Here is a 15,000-nt window from a genome sequence, read left to right on the forward strand (position 1 = left end):
GGACAGCATGAACTTGAACACACAGAAACAAGAACTGACTTCAAGCTTGAATAGAGGGGGACTCTGGAAAGTTACATTGCCAGATTTTAAGATCTTTTTTAAGACTGATGAATGTTTCAGGCAACCAGCCTCAAAAGCTGGTTTACAGAGAATTGACATTGTTGGAACTACCAAAAACTCAACTTCAGACAGTGATGTCTTGGTCAAATATCAACTAATTCTATTCGAGGCAGACTGTGAGTTAGATAGATATGTCCAAAAAGATGTTTTGCACAACACTGTAAGCTTATATATCAGAGTACGGTAATTCCCTTATGCTAAAGATATTGTTCAGCAATATAAAATCAAGTCTCTACAAAAGGAAATAAATTGAAGTTGCAAAGAAAATGAAGACAGGAGTAGTAACAAACGGCTGCATTATTTATTATGACAATATGACAATTATTAAATGAGTACCGAAGTAGACGACTGTCATTTTCTATGTTATATTGTTGTCTATATTGAATATCTTAACTAAATAATCTAACTTATCTTAGCTACTTAACAATTAATTTTTTTTTAATATTTCAATCAAAGTCCATTGGTAGTCATCTACCACCTACAAGCAAACTTAAAAACAAGCAATTTACAAAGTCGTAGAAGTAATGATTGTACTTGTTCAAATTTAACGTCATGTTTGAAAATATTAATTCCATTTCTTTTTACATGGCAACCGATCGTTGGTTACTTGTTCCCATGCCCTGCGTTTATCTTGTCTTCCTCGTGTGTTTCCACTTGTACAAGATATTGTCCTTTGGACACGAATGGTATTGTCATTGTACCCAAATGTGCCGATATCTGGGTTGTCATTTCTTCGCCCCAATTTTCTTTGGCTACCAAAGTATTCCTCGACTGGGTCCTGGCAGAAACGTTCTGTCAGGACATACTCCGTGCCTTCTTGTAGCAGAAACTTGCAAATGTCAATCAGAGCATTGACAGTAATTTGGAAGCCTTCATAGGTTTGTCATGATATGAACATTTTTGATCTTGCACTTTGGGTGAAATTGCCTGGTCTTTGCTCTGTGCTATCCTTCCACTTTCTCAGATATTCAAGAAATCCTGTCAACCACTGGAACCTACCATTTAGAAATAGAACAATACCAATAATAAAAACAATAATAGTGTTTTTAAAATAGTAGCAAATGCAAGGGATGATAATTAACAATAATTATTTATTTGCTGAAGGTGAAGTTAAATACTAAGTGAATAATAAGTGAATAGTTGTTTTAGTATAATTACATATTAGTGAATATCAATAAACACAATGATGAACAGAAAAGGTAAAAAAAAAAACAGTAGGATGTCACAATTTCGTCAAATGTACAGCATAGGACAAAGCACACTAGAATTATCATGATGATTTATGTAATTATACTGAAATTTAAAAAGCAGGATCATCTTTGATGTAATTATTCACATTTTCCTTCATTAACACAAGTCATTTTCATTTTTGAAAAAAAAGAAAGATCATCCAAACAGCCCTAAAATTGAGTAATGTTCAAATAAATGTACCTTTCGTCATCAATAGATCTGGGCCCGGTTGTTCAAAAGCCGATTAACGCTAAAACGTTAAAAATTAACCAAGGAGTTTATTTCTCTACTCCCAAATGCTGTTCAACGCTGATATTTGACAAAATTTTACATTAGAAGAACTCAATCCTGGAAAACAAAAATAAGCAAAAGAAACTTTCACCAAAAATTTGAAAATATGAAACAAGTGTTTACGCTAATCCTGGATTAAGTTAATCGGCTTTCAAACAACCGGGCTTTCTCTTCTTCTGAGATTCAGCCAAACTTGTGACATTTAAACAATCAAAGAAGTTGTCAACCATCTCACACAGCTTTGAGGTTGCTGCTGCTTCAGGGGGACCAAATGCCCGCAGCACTTTAGCCAGTGAGGAACTTAATCCGTTTGATTTCTCGAATGAGTTTTTTGATTTCCAAAATTTCTTCTTTTGATTTCTCAAATGGTTTTTTGATTTCCAAACTTTATCCGTTTGATTTCTCGAATGAGTTACAGGAATTCCCACTTGTGAACCACAGCCCATCTAGCAGTCCTCGCTAGGACGTTAAGTACAGTACCGCTCAAAAGTAAGTTACCACCTCGCGTTGCGTTTCCTGCGCGACGCGATTCGCGTAGCGCGAGAATAATGGAAGCGTAAATTTCTGGCATATATTAGGAACTAATGTGTTACGCGAAATTGATCAATTTCGCGTATAAATTATCTCTGCAGTTGCGTGAGTAAGCGAAGGCGATTTTTGATTTGTTAAATTGTATGGGAGTTGCCTAAATTGCAAACTGCGAATTTGCGAATTGGAGACGACGTTTAAGCTACAGTAAACATGCATCTGGTTTACAAGCGGAAATTCCGATGAAAAATAAATTCTTCACATGCGAACAAGCGATGATTTCGTTGAAACATCGACCATTTGGTGGAAAAAATTCGGCGATCTTCTGTGCAAAGTTAATAAATGCGTGGAGTTGACTTCAAATCGATTCATGCAAGTTTCTTTTCCACACCTTAAATCGATCGTCGATCATGTGTGGGTCTGATTTTCTTCATTTGTTTGGAAATTAGCGATAGACTGTCACAATATCAATAAAAAAAATCCACGTCTAAATTGCCATAAGGAAACGACGTTTAAGCGTCAACAAAAACATGCGTCTAGTTTACAAACGAAAATTCCGATGGAAAATAAATTCTTCATACAGGGTGTTTCTAAAACTCATACACGAAGAAGCGACTATTTCGTTAAAACATCGTCCACTTGGTGGAAAAATTCTTACAAAAACAATGTCCATTATGCGTTGCTAAAATTTCTTGCCAACTTCAAACCTTTTGAGGTGTGAAATTTGAAACATACATTCTTTAAATATCCGCAAACATTGAAAACGAAACTTCATGCACAATGAAAGGGTGAATTTGTTCTCGACGCTCACACACGACGAACATTAACAGCAACAAATAATAATTACACAGAATAGAACTACAATTAACTTTATTCCAAAACATCCGTTCCACATAACAACAATACGATGATTATTTACAGCTACAGTCAGCAGTACTGTTAGCGTCCACAATCTTAAGTTCGCACTCGATAAGGCATTAATTATCTGAAGCGTTTCATTCTTTGACCATCGGGTTAAAATTTGCGTTTAAAATTTTCAGAACGAGTCTCCAAAAGGAAACACAAACCAAGGATTATTATTATCTTGAAACGCGTAAATAATACGAGAACTTACTTTCCTTACAAAAGCGCTTGATTCACGGTTTGCCGATCGGCGAACGAAGCTTTGTAAACAATGAAATGTGCTCGGAAATTGCCACATTTTTACATACGAAGATACTGCAATTTATCATAGGCATACTCCGAGTTTCTTCGAAAATTGGCCTTTCACAAACACCTTCCACGGTTAAAATTTGAAACAAAAGGACAATTAAAATCGCGCGCGAGCGTCAAGCCACTGCACTTACAGATTTCTTACCATCACGCGCGACGCGATTCCTGTAGCGCGCGACGCGATTCGCGTTGCGCCGGAGGGTGGTAACTTACTTTTGAGCGGTACTGTATGGCTGCGCTGTCAGGACAACGAATTCCTGAAAACGGTACATTTCAATGGTTTCAGTGCTTGTACAGTACTGTGCAAAAGTCATGCAAGCGATAATCGCTGAATATCGTGCTTTGTTCCTGTGATTTATCGCCGATAAATCAGGGAGATATCGCTCGAATCGGTGAGCATCAAAACGATAAATTAGCGATAAATCGCCGTGATCTTAACGATTTATCGCTGTGATATCTTTTAAGCGAGAAATCGCTGCCACGATATCTCGTACAGCAAAGCGATATGTCGCAGCGATATATCATCGATCATTGTAGTGAAGTTCGCTATAACGATAAAAAATTATATTATAGTGAAGCCATTACATGTATGATGAGTTAGTGTCGAATGTAATGAACACAGTCGAGCAATAACTGAACATATTGTGAATCGAAGCTACGATTGACTCCTCTAAAGCCTAAACAAACTTACCTCGTTACACTGCAGCGAACGAGACTGTGAAGGTGATTCCACAACCCAAAAGCATCGCATTTTCTCTTTTGTTTCGCTGTCGGAGCCGAGAGAGCGGCAAAGTCAAAACTTGACGATTTCAAGTGTGTGTAAACAAACACAGTCCCAGTCCCCAGTCCCCAGTCTCTGCACGGTGAAGGGGCAGTTACGCTACCATAGCAACAGCATTTACGTTTGTCAAAATCGCGTGTTATTCGCTCTGTGCGGAGTATTTGTCATTCACTTTCAAACAATCTTGAGGTTATCATGGCTAAAGTTACGAATTATACAAGAACTCGAATAGAGCTCCTACAGAGGCAAGGTCTTCACCCAGCTGAAATCTTAAGGTTATTAAAAACCGAAGGTTTAGCTGTCAGTCTTGCTAGTGTCGTTCGCATCATCAAGAAACTGAAAACCACCGGCTCTGTGGCAAATCTACCGCGCTCTGGCAGACCAGCGAAGATATCTGATGAAGCCAAAGTTTTCATCGATCGGCAGATGCGAAAAGATGACGAGATGACGAGTTGCAGAATCAAGAAAAAGCTGGCTAAACGTGGAATAGATGTGAGTTCGTCAACTGTACGAAGAGCTCGGTCGCAACTTGGCTGGACTTTACAGCGGACTGGTTACTGTCAGCTCATTCGAGATGTGAACAAAACGAAGCGGTTGGAGTTCGCGCGCAGAGTCTTGGAAAGTGAAGACACCTTCCACAACGTAATTTTTAGCGACGAAAGCTCTATCTCGCTAACGCAGTATCGCCGCACCTGCTATAGAAAGGTAGACGAGCCAGGGAAGCGAAAGCCCAAACCCAAGCATCCGCTGAAAGTACATGTCTGGGCAGGAATCAGCAAACATGGTGCTACAAAGGTTTGCACCTTTGATGGCATCATGGATGCTGATCTCTTCTGCAACATCTTAGAGTCTACACTTGTTCCCTTCGTCCGAGAGAAGCTTCCAGATCACCGATTTGTCCAGGATAACGACCCGAAGCACACGTCCAGACGAGCGCAAGCCTTCTACGAGGAGAAAAACATCAACTGGTGGCGTACTCCCCCAGAAAGTCCTGACTTAAATCCCATCGAGAACTTGTGGCATGAGCTCAAGTTTTACTTAGAATCAAAAGTCAAGCCACGTAACAAACAGGAACTTGTGGATGGAATCAAGAAGTTCTGGGAGAGGAAGGTGACTGCCGAGAAGTGTGTCAAGTACATCGATCACGTGCTAATTTCATGAGTGTGCTAAGTTATGCTTCCTGAAAAGAGCACAATAGAGGTCTTAAGCGTTTCTTTTGCATGATACATCAGTGAACAAACCTTATTATTTGCTCGCACTCTAAGAAGACATTTTTGCCATGCGGACTTTGAAAATAAAAAATGGCCACGTGAAATCCTTCTCGCCCCCAGGATTTCACGCGGCCATTTTTTTTTTTTTTGCGGTTCTTTCGCGTCAATCACGACGGACTAGGCGAAAGAGGGACTACTCGTACATGTAGTCTAAAAATACACATGGCATCTACTCTGGTTTTTGGTTAGTGTGCCCACCTAAACCTCTGTGGTAATACGGTTGTCCTCTCTAGTATAAAACTTGTTGCAGGAACTACGAGTGTTTGAGTAAGGCTTTTTTTAACAGAACCTGGACAGGTATGTTCGATCGATGTACGTGCTTTAGCTAACATGTTTGATTTATGATTTTATCTCATTAAATGAACTCGCCACCTTAAAAGCTTGGTTTGTGGGGGATTCTTCATTACATGTAGCTTAAATGGTCTGCGAAGAAATGTACATTTGTTTCACAAGGAGTCAACGATATCTCGCTTGACGGAAACAAAATGTATCACTAAGCGAGAACGATATATCGCTAAGCGAGTAAGATATACCGCTACGCAAGAACGACATATCGCTAAGTGGGAACGATATATCACTAAATGAGAATGATATATCGTTGAACGGAAACGATTTATCGCAAAGTGTTAACGATATCTCGCGATATCTTACCGATAAATAAAACAATAGCTGCCACGATATATCGCTTGATATATCGTTTGAAGTTAATTATCGTTAAATATCGCTGATATATCGCGATTTTCGCGATATTCGACGATTATCGCTTGCATTACTTTTGCACAATACTGTACGTCCGTTGTTATTAGACTGTAGCACTTTGGGCGAAACGGTCCGGTTGGAAATGTCCTTTTGATCGTACATAGGCGTTCCATTTTTGCTGGTTAGTTACTCTGGTGTGGTTGAATGAAAAGCACTCTTTGGTTAAACAAGTTGAGTCTGTTGAATTCACGCTGAGACTGCGGCATGGTAGCCACCACATGGGTTAAGTTTACATTCTAGGCCTTGCCGCGATAACAGGAAGGTGAGTGATAATTGTTTGTGGGTTTTTCCTTCAGAGCTAAGAGATTATCTTCAAAAACATGTGCGTTGTCTGAAGAGCCTTCACATGATCCGGGAATATATTTGGAAAGATTATGGCGTTAACTGGAGGTACTAAAACAAACTCTTTGAGATTAGAAACACAAAATACTCTAACTGCCAATTTAGTTATTTACTCCTGCTGGGTTTTTTTATTTATATCTAGTGTTCCCACTTTGAAAAGAAAAATGGCGAATTTTGATATCAAATACTACAGGAATGAAAGGCCATCAGATGTCATGAATGCGATACAGGTAAAATACGAATAACAAAAGCGTGAATCAACAGTGACTTATGCCCGGTTTATTCGCTGTATTTCGCAAGAGTCGATTTGAATTCCGTATGCTAAGTTCATCTGAATGACTACGTGAGAATCAATTTGGATTGGATCTGCCCACGATAAGAACGTCTATGAGCTTTGTCTATATGAACCGGCTTTGATACAGACATGAGCAAAATCATATCCATAAACTAGTATATTTATAAATGATATACTTTCTTCTCGGCATCCGGTCCGGGGTGTCTGTTATATTTGTCATAGTATGTTTAACTGCTGACACAAGCCGAATATCTCTAATCGATTCCGTCAGCCGAGTTTACTTAATTTGGGTGGACCCAAATCCCAGTTCGAGTTCCCAGCTCACGTGAAGTACGACGTCTGAAACCGGCCTTAGATAACTGACATGTAATTTGCCAGAAGCTAAGTTCGCCCACTGTCAAGTTAGTTTTCTCAGGCACCAATACCTCAATAACTTCGTAACTGGCGAACTATTTTGGACATACTAATCACTTAAATGCCGATTTCAATTATTTTCAGTTCGAGCTCGACAGTGCAAGAAAACTAGTGGGCATTCGCACAATGCAGCTGAGGCTGCGAATGCATCATGATCTGTTAGTCACAAGGTAAGTGTAATGGAGGACACCCAAAAGCTTCCAAAGCCGTTAGTACCGCGAGGAAGTATGAAAAGGGGTTCAATACGTGGAGGAAATGGGCCTCTCAGTTTAATGAAATTGTTATATTTCCCGCTTCTAGTGTGCACGTTTCATTGTTCTTTCTTAGCTTGATTCAAGAGTCTTCTTCTTGCAGTTACTATTGACGAAGTCCATTACGGGCTCAAGTGGGTGCACGATTTGGCAGGGCTACCCGACCCCTGTAATTCCTCGTTAGTGTTACCTTTAATAGAATCTGCTAAGAGGCTTCTCAGTGTCCCTGTTAAAAAGAAAGAGCCGGTGACCCCCGAGGCTATTCAGCTTTTAGTTTCTAAGTATGGATCGTCTTCAGCTAGTTTGTCTGACTTATGCGTGCTTACTTTGTGCCTTTTGGGTTATGCAGGGTTTTTTCGCTTTAACGAGTTGGTTCAGTTACGCAGGTGTGACTTTCAGTTTGAAGATTCTTTTATGAGAGTCTTTGTTCATCGAAGTAAGACTGACGTTTACAGGGACGGGGCTTGGGTTGTTATCGCTAAGACCTTCAAGCATACATGTCCTTATTTATTAGTTCAACGATATTTTGCGGCCGCTTCTTTTTCAGCAGACAGTGAAGAATTCATTTTTCGCCCTGTCGTTTTTCTTCGCAGTACCAGAACCTATAAATTGCGCGGGTCTGTTCCTCTGTCTTATACTAGAGCGCGGGAGATATAGTGCTTAGTGCTTTCGATTCCATCGGCCTTCCCAAGCAAGACTATGGTCTCCATAGCCTTAGGGCCGGAGGTGCCTCTGCTGCTGCTAATGCTCGAGTGCCTGACAGATTGTTTAAAAGACACGGCCGTTGGAAATCAGACAAGGCAAAAGACGGTTACATTAAGGATAGTGTTCATTCATTGTTGTCGGTTTCGTTGTCACTGGGTATTTAATTTTCCGCATTTCCCGTTCTTTTAGTTCGCACACGGCTCGTGTTGACACACCCCAATTGAGGTTGCTTGTTACATGATAAATGTTTTATATTCGTTTGAGTGGGGTAACGAATTAGAATATAAATGTATTTATCATGGGTTATCAGGGGCTACTTTTACACGTAGTTTTTTGCATGCTGCTACACGAAAAGTTTAGCCCCTTTTTGTATCTTTACTGATTGATTGTTATACGAGCATAGTTTAGATCATTTTGTTGGATTGTTTTTCTTGCTGTAATTTTGTGCATTTCTGAGTTTTCATTCTGTTTATTGTATTGTTTCCATCCATTCTGTCGATGAAGGCATAATAAAGAGGGTCGCACACGGCTCGTGTTGACACACCCCAATTGAGGTTGCTTGTTACATGATAAATGTTTTATATTCGTTTGAGTGGGGTAACGAATTAGAATATAATTGTTGTTCCAAATATGGTACTTAGCAAATTGAATATTCAGAAGCTTGTTGGCCAGCACACAAGGGGCCGTTACACGTTTCAACCCTTATGGGTTTCTGGTTATATATTATCTAGAAGTATATAATGAAAAGAACTGTGTTGAGTTGAGCATGTTCGTTGTTGTAGTGTAGTGGTGATTATGAAGACCCCGAAGTCTATGGATTTGGAGGGTCCGAGTTGGAATACCGGTAAGTGCATAGCACAGTTCTTTGTTTCCTTACTATGTTGTAATGTTGAGCCTGAATGGATAGCAGCATGAAGACAGAAACCGATAAGATGACACGAAACATTAAAAAGATGTGTTGACATTCGTGAAGATAGAGCTTGAGGGAAGGTATAGGTGTCCCCATTCTTTTTGGAGGTTGATAAGGTAGAGTGCATATACAACCAATTTAACGTAGGTAAAGACCGACAACATAACCACTCTCCGAAGGTGGTCTTTCAGTAAGGGTGAGAGCTAAGGGGTAATGAATGTTGTCTTTTCCCACAAAAGCTAATTCAGGAATGTTAACATTTATATATTAAGAGATCAAGTGCATAATATGATGACGATGATAGATGATGATGGGTTACAGAGAAGAAGACACTTTGTGTTACAGCGGCGTGTATTTTTCTCAAAGGTATGTACACTGCTGAATGAAAAGGTAAGGAAGTTTATCAAGCCTAATAGCATCAGCGCTGCATTTCACTCATGCTCTCTTAACCCCATTTTTTTTTTTGGAATATCCCACTTTACCAACGGGGGAAATTGTCGTAAATAGTGGGACTTGAACCTTACTAACACTTTTGATGATATTTCTAACATCAAAAAGACATTTGTTCATTAAACAGTGGTATACAATTCAGATGAAAGATGAAATGGTCGATAAGTTATCAGACTGAGACCAAAAAGCTTCAAGTTTCAAACAGAAATTGGGCACGCAGCCTTTTCAGACCAATCTGGTAATGCACCTGCACAGTTAATTAAGTCTCTTGCAGTGAACAGTCATACCCTAAGTTATTTGTGCCATGTTTCCTGCCAAACGTACATGTGTGCCCTATAGGTAGTTCATTATTGTGTTATTTTGATTCCTTCTCTTAGGGTAGCAACTGGGTCTGGTCAATCGATGGCTACGACAGGCATTTGGAATATACATGTATATTCACGGTGCTATGGACACATTCTCTCGACGGTTGCTATGGCTTAGAGTATACAGTAGCAACAAAGACCCATTTGTAATTGGCTCTTACTATTTTGACTTCATCAAGGAGGAAAAAGGTACCATGTTTAATAAAAAATGATGATGATATTCAATGTAATTTTTCTTTTGTAAGTGTTTAGTGACGCTGTTTTCTTTTTTGTTTTTGTTCTCTTTTTCTTTATTGTGCGAGCTTCAGATGACTCTTAGGCTACACTTTAATTGTATAATTATGAAAATATTTCACTTAAATAAAGCCATTATTATCAATAAGGTTTTGTATTGATTGCATATGTTTTTCAGCCTTATTGTTATAACAGTTTTCTTGACATTTGCTTTAGTTTTTCCGGTAAGAGCTAGAACAGACTATGGCATGGAAGTCAGCATTCTCGCCCAATGTCAGATCTTTTTAAGAAGGCGGCATCAAGATGTCTTTGCGTTTCATAATGTTCATTATAATGGTCGTTCAGAACTGAATCAGGTTGGGTTATGCAGTGTTTAAGTATTCCTAGCCACTTTTTCAGTCTTTACCAACTTATCAAGATAACATGTATTGTCTCTCTCAGACAATCGAAGCTTGGTGGTCCCGTCAGCGTCGATATAACTCACAGTATTGGCTCGATGAAATTCAAGTACGTTTTTAAGATATGTAGTATATTGTGAAGTTGAAGTTTGATGAGTGGAACCTTATGTTTCATCTACAAACGGCAAGTAAGATGATTTACTTAACTCAGCTCAAATTAACAAAGGACGCAGATTAAAAATGAACGTACACATTTTAATGCAGCACAAATGACGAATAAAAATAACAACAACTAAACAGCAAAGGAGTTGGGATCATCCAATTACAATTCTGTCACATTATTACTGCAAAAGAAATCGAACTTTTTTAACCAAACTGCTCCGGTTGATGCTTGACTAGAACCTTGTAAAGAAACTGATTGCATTACCTTGCAAGTTAATGTCTCTATTTTGTGTCGCAAAATTTTTGTTTCTAGGATAGCTGTGCAAGAATTTTTTCGTACACACCCATTCTCTCTCCCCCAGCTCAAAACTGAAGCAATCCATCCCTTAGTTTTCTTAATTTTTCACAGCAATTACAAGAGAACGGCTTTTGGGAGAGTGATGACGTGGTTGATCGGTAAGTAATAAAAGAAAGCTAAAAATGACACGCCAGTTCGCTATCAATTAAACTCGAGAGCGAATCAGCCAATAATCGTTAGTGTCAGGAATATTTGCCATTGGTTTCTTGCCACTGGAATGACATCGTTTTGGGATCAGATCTAGAACGATCCTTTTTCATGCCGTTTTTTGTCATTGACAAAAAGGTTTTTTTTACAGACTTAACGTTTTCTTCTCAGATGGATACTGTTGTACATCTACATCCCTCTAATAGAAAAGGAACTGGCGGACCTAAAAGTGGCTTACAATGTCCACAAAATAAGAAGGCAGAGGGGAAAACTCAGAGCGGATGGGAGTCCCGATGACATGTACTACTTTCCAGAACTATTCAGTAAGAGATGACCCTAGAATGAACAAGGCCGCCTGGTGTAAAACTGACAAACCCTTCACTATTTTTATAAGGTGATGAGGAAGAAGGTTTTGTTCCCTCTGAGAACGACCTGCAACAGATTGCCACACAACATGGCCTTGGAAGATCTCTCCCTCATTACATTCCTGATGAAGTGTGAGCGTTGGCCAACGACTGGTGCAGGAGTCATGATGTGATTATTACCACTGGAAATGCAGCCGTCGTATATAAACATTTGAGGCAGTATTTTGAAGATAACATTAACATGTGAACTTACCGACTCGAATACGAAACGAACCTTTCATGTAATATAACAAACGATTTTTATAGCATAGTCGCTGGTACTTAATTTCTTTACATGCTCTTCTAGCTAGAACCCAGAACTTTCTAAAACTTTAGGATCTCGCCTTTTCCTCATTCCTGGTGCGAAAAAGAAGAGACCCTGGGAACGAGATTGAACTCTTTTAACACATATTTACCCCTGAGGCCTTTCAGAACTGAGTAAATCCAAACGTTTTCCCTGCTGCTTCGACAGGGAACCTGCGAGACCGAACAAACCAAGGATGATCTAGGAGGGAGGGACTGTGTAAGAATGACAGTTCTGAAAGTTTTCCAACCCCAATCCCTATAAAGTGTTATATATCCATTAATGGTAACCTTTTAAAAAGACGAGGACAACAGTTCGCTTCCTCTATACCATCGAGATACCGACCTTATCAACAACTATAAACGTGATAACTGTTTACACTGTGTTTAAGAAAACTAGAACACTTGACGCTAATAAGCTAGAAACCCAGTTTGGATCTATTTTCTGTAAAGTGGACAGCGCCCACCATCTTTCCATAGTTTCCTCGTGCAAGAGTAGCAACAGTAAACATGATAACAGTTTAAGAAATTGAATTTCGTGGGGCTGTCAGGTAAATGTTTAACACAACTATCCATGTCTTTCTCCACTTCCTGGCCTTCACTCTTTCCACAGCATCCTGTCTTTCCACGACAGTGTTGTTGCCTTCCACTTTAACAGCTCCAGATCTTTCTTGGATCTATGCGACAAAAAGGTTTTGAACAGATGTTATTTCTTTTCTGCAAAGTGGACAGCGGCCATGTTCTTCCCATAATTTCATCGCGCAGGAGTAGCAACAATAAACGTGGTAACAGTTTAAGAAAACTGAATTTCGTGGGGCTGTTAGGCAAATGCTGCAACCATCCATGTTGTTCTCCACTTTCTGATCCTCTTTCTCTCTGTCTGCAGCTTTCTGTATTTCTCCCGCAGTGTTGTTACCTTCCACGTGGACAGCTCCAGATCTTTCTTGGCGCTGGGAATAATTCCCTGCATAACATGTTAATATAATAATTTACAATTTAGAAAATCCGCACTTCAACATAAAACACAACAGAAAGCGAAATAAGAGAAGGGCTTTCGCGGTGGAGAGGACTTTACATGTGTGATGGAAAGAAATTTTAAGTTCTGGGGGGGGGAGGGGGGTGTTGGGGAACCTTCCCTACATATGCTATACAGGTGCGTGACGCACCAAATGTGTTGTTCTTAAAGGATTTTAAACATTGTGGCCTTAAGTCAGTTGTGGTTTTCATGGGGAGCGCAAGAGCATATAAAGGAATGTGTCCTTTCCACTCAAAGTCACTAATGTTGAGATGGAGAAGTAACTAAGATATAACATTCAAACTTAATTTCACCAATTCCTTACATCGGCACTATTCCACGAAGCTTAATTATGCTACAACAAATTAAGCCAATGGGAAAATCTGTGACCACAAGGACAGGTCTGAAAGCCGCGCACCTGTGGCTCAGTTGGTTGAGCACCGGACTGTCACGCGGGAGGTCCTGAGTTCAACTTAAATAACTGAAGAGAAAGTGCTGCCTTTGTAACTACATCTGCAAATGGTTAGACTTTCAAGCCTTCTCGGATAAGGACGATAATCCGGAAGTCCCGTCGCACAACCCTTCAATGTTTATAATCCTGTGGGACGTAAAAGAACCCACACACTTGTCGCTAAGAGTAGGGCACGTAGTTCCCGGTTTTGCGGTCTGTCTTCTGTTGTGTATCATGGTTGGAAAGGTAAAAAATGAGCCACAGTAGTTTGCACAAGCTGTTGTGGCACTCTGCCAGCTTGACTGGCAAAGTTAATAAAAAAAATGGATTTTCCAGCCCCATGCCTGTATACGGGTGTGGAAAATGGCATGTTGTGATCACAAATAGAGTCAGAAATTGGATAACCAGGCGACATACTCCTATGAAGAATTCCAAAGAAATTTCCTCCTCCCCTCACAATTAAGAAGAGGCAGAGTTACGATTACCACCTTGTTATACTTTATCATGGGAGTTAAACACTAAATTTGTGCATCATATGGCCAGGCAATATAAATGATCTAAAAAGGTTCATCATAAAAATTACCACCAAATCCGTGTCTGGAATGGAATGCGACCTGAAAGTAAGAACAATAAGTAACTAGCGTAAGTATAACATCGTAGTCTTTGAAATTGTCTTTCTCTTTCGTTGTCATAGAATGTAGTTGGAAAAAATACTAAACACAATCACTGCTATTACCATGCGAAGTTTTGTATCTGTACCATTTAACGTATTTTCCCTAACACAGCCTATGCGACAGAAGGATAAAAACAAAAATAATTGAAAACCAACTCAAATTAATGCTTACCTCTCTATCCTCATCCAATTGCCTGTCTTGGATCTCTATGGAAAATGCCAAGTTGGTTCCGGTTAATTACCACGTTAAGGAAGTTTGATTGAGCATTTCTATTAATTTATTTCGGCTGCGTTTTCATCATAGAGGTTTGTCCTTATCAATTTTTTTTTTTGGCAAATCTAGCTTTTAGGCATCTGTTCCTTATTGTTATTCAATATAACAGTTCTTGATTTAAGAACCCCTTAGGTCCTTCAACTGTGAATTCATCATTCACTAACACGTTAGCAGCACTTCTGGGGAAATTCTCCCCATATGCTTCCCCATTCCAATAAGAATAGTGGAATTTGCTGTATAAATTTCTAAAGAAAAAAAATCCCCGAATGTTAAGATATGAAACTCTTTTCCATTTTAATCACCACTTTCATCGAGGATAACTGACATGCTATATTTACCAGGTAAGTCCAAGGCTGCACAGAAGACATTGCACTGGTGATTTCTTCTGAATGTTTCCAAAGCCGCATTGGAAAGATTTCCTATGCCAAATAACCTGCAAAGTAATAATTTGACGCACCATGTAAACAAAGTCAAGACATTTCAATTTATTTCTTTAATCGGCTTGCCCAGTTCTCTATCGTGATATTATGTGCAACACTTACATGTAGTTCCTTACCCGATAGCAAATTGTATAAAATGACATATCTGTTTTTGTTTTATCGAAAAGAAGACTTTCATTCCAAAATTCCGAAGTTGGACTAGAACTGAAATGAAACA

At 39.4% G+C, this 15,000-nt stretch overlaps 1 pseudogene; it reads left to right on the forward strand.

Annotated features, from left to right (window-relative positions):
* Positions 1 to 430, forward strand: part of LOC138031723 (uncharacterized) — a 1,233-nt pseudogene extending 803 nt beyond the window's left edge.
* Positions 431 to 15,000: the final 14,570 nt, after the last annotated feature.

This window comes from Montipora capricornis, chromosome 14 (genome assembly GCF_036669925.1).
Source record: "Montipora capricornis isolate CH-2021 chromosome 14, ASM3666992v2, whole genome shotgun sequence".
NCBI lineage: Eukaryota > Metazoa > Cnidaria > Anthozoa > Scleractinia > Acroporidae > Montipora > Montipora capricornis.